This window comes from Arachis ipaensis, chromosome B5 (genome assembly GCF_059453495.1).
Source record: "Arachis ipaensis isolate K30076 ecotype BB chromosome B5, ASM5945349v1, whole genome shotgun sequence".
Classification (NCBI taxonomy): Eukaryota; Viridiplantae; Streptophyta; class Magnoliopsida; order Fabales; family Fabaceae; genus Arachis; species Arachis ipaensis.
In genome coordinates, this window is record NC_142440.1 from 114,890,012 (window position 1) to 114,892,909 (window position 2,898).

General features: G+C 40.3%; 1 non-coding gene across 1 annotated transcript; it reads right to left on the bottom strand.

Moving 5' to 3' along the window:
- Nucleotides 1–1,796: 1,796 nt before the first annotated feature.
- On the bottom strand, nt 1,797–1,903 carry LOC148565449 (small nucleolar RNA R71). Its single transcript, XR_015884645.1, has one exon. It is a non-coding gene; the product is annotated as a small nucleolar RNA R71 (small nucleolar RNA).
- Between the last annotated feature and the right edge of the window lie 995 nt (nt 1,904–2,898).

Below are 2,898 nucleotides of genomic sequence, written 5' to 3' on the forward strand. Positions count from 1 at the left end.
ATTTTACTTTCTCTGCAATTTCTAGTTCTATGATGTATTCTCCATCTTTATTTTCATTTTCTAGAGCTATGAACAACTAACCCCTTTCATTGGGTTAGGGAGCTCTGTTGTAATTTGATGGATCAATACTAATTTTCATTACTCTTCTTCTATCTTTTCTCTTGATTTTACTTGAAAGCTTTCGATCTTCATCCAATTGAGTAGTTATCTTGGAAGAGAAGCTATTCAAACTTGGATCTCTTTTGAACCTTGAAAGAGGAATGAAGAGATCAAGCTAGAATTGCTTTCTCATGCTGGACCAAATTGGGTTTGGATGGGTATGTGACTATAACCCTCTCAATACTTGATTTGGGAAATGCATGTGGTATAATCAGTGACCATACTTCATCTCTTCTCATGAGCAATTGACCAAAGAATTGGCTATTGATCAAGATTTGAGAGATTGAATTGCAAGAAATTGTAATTCAATCACTTAAGATTTCCAAGGAGATCAATGAGTGCATTGATTGAGGAAGAGATGAAAATGAACTTGATTCGGAGAATTACAACATCTCCTAAGCCCAATGAACTCCCCATCTCTGATCTACCCATTCTCTTTAATTTCTGCCATTTACTTTTATGAGCAAATCCCCCATTCCCATTTACAATTCTGCAATTTATTTTCAGTCATTTACTTCCAGTCCTTTAATTCTAGCATTTACTTTTCTGTTATTTATATTCCCGCCATTTTATTTTCTGCAACTCTCAACCCAAATTCTAGATTCGCTCAACTAGAACATTCTTCTAATTAAAGTTGCTTGATCAATCAATCCCTGTGGGATTCGACCTCACTCTATTGTGAGTTTTTACTTGACGACAAATTCGATACACTTGCCGAAAGGAGATTTGTTGAGAGACAAGTTTCCACCCGCATCAAGTTTATGGCGCCGTTACCGGGGATTAATTGTGCATCAACAATGATTAAATTGAAAGATCTCTAGATTGAGCATTTTTATTTTTGTGAATTTCATTTTCTGTTTGAGTGATTTACTTTTTGTTTTAGTTAAACTTCTTCCCTTCCCCTTCTACTCTTTTGTTTTTCTTTGTTATTTTCAATTCTGTTTGCTAACCCACTAACTATTTGATATATTGCATCACCCACAATTAACAGTAATTCTGACACAAATACTTTCTGCACCTATCTTTTCTTGCTTGCACTTGATGGTTGTATGACAGGGAGAAGAAGCGGGGCTTCAACTTCCTTCGATTCTGAACCTGAGAGGACCTTCCTTAGATTAAGGAGGGAGGCAAGAGGAAAGAAAGTGGTTGGTGCTAAGGAAGAAGAGGAATTCTTTGAAACAAACATGGAAGACAACATGGAAAACCATCATGAAGAAGAGGATCACAACCATGGGGGAGGAGGTAGAGCAAATCATACTAGGGAAGATAGAAGAGTTTTGGTCTCTTACATCAATCCAAACCCAGGCAATTGTGGAAGTAGCATCCAAAAGCCAACAATCCATGCCAACAACTTTGAACTTAAACCACAGCTCATCACCCTTGTTCAAAACAACTGTTCGTTTGGAGGAGGTGTTCAAGAAGACCCCAATCAACATTTGACCACCTTCCTGAGAATATGTGACACAGTGAAGTCTAATGGTGTTCACCCTGACGCCTATAGACTACTCCTATTTCCATTCTCACTTAGGGAAAAAGCAGCCAAGTGGCTGGAATCTTTCCCAAGGGAAAGCTTGACAACTTGGAAAGACGTGGTGAACAAATTTTTAGCAAGATTTTACCCTCCTCAACGAATCAATAGGCTGAGAGCTGAGGTCCAAATTTTCAGGCAACAAGATGGTGAGACTCTATATGAAGCATGGGAGAGGTTTAAAGACCTGACAAGGAGGTGCCCACCAGATATGTTCAACGAATGGGTGCAGCTGCACATTTTCTATGAAGGGCTCTCTTATGAATCAAAGAAGGTCGTAGACCATTCATCCAGAGGATCTTTGAACAAGAAGAAGACTATTGAGGAAGCCATAGATGTTATTGAAACAATAGCAGAGAACGACTACTTCTATGCTTCCGAAAGAGGGAACACAAGAGGAGTAATGGAGCTAAACAATGTAGATGCTCTGTTGGCCCAAAACAAGCTCATTACCCAGCAGCTGGCTGACCTCACCAAGAAGATGGAGATGAACCAAGTAGCAGCAATCTCCACTTCATCAACAACCCAAGAAGGAGTGAATGAAGAAGCAGAGGGGAGTCAGGAGCAAGCCAACTACATTGGGAATTCACCAAGGAAAAACTATGATCCATACTCCAAGACCTACAACCCTGGATGGAGAAACCACCCAAACTTTGGGTGGGGAAGTGAGCAAGATCAAAACCAAGACCAGAGACGTTACAACTCCAACAACAATGTAGCTCTCCAGCAATTCACACAGAGGACATCTCAACACCCCCACAACAACACTTCTCCACACGCCTATCAAAACCAAAACAGCACATCTGCTTCGAATCACTCATCAATTGATGACAAGCTCTCTAAGATTGAAGCCTTACTTGAAGGAATATGCCAAGAGATTCAAGAAAATAAGGTGTTCAAAGAGGAGGTGCGAGCCAATATTAAGAATCAAGGAGAGACCATCAGGAAGCTGGAATTCCAGGTGGGATATTTAGCTGAGAAGATTCCCAAACCTACTGATAGCTTCCCAAGTGACACGGAGAAAAACCCCAAAGGAGAAGCAAAGAAAGTAAGATGGGAAGATTGCAAAATGGTCACTGCGAGTGATCAAGAGACTGAAGACAAGCAAGGCAAACTTTGCAAACAACCTGAAGACAAATCAACAAAGGAGGAGGATAGAGATCGCCAAGAACCAGAAATCTCACAACAAGAGCTGCTGAAGCTCTATGCAC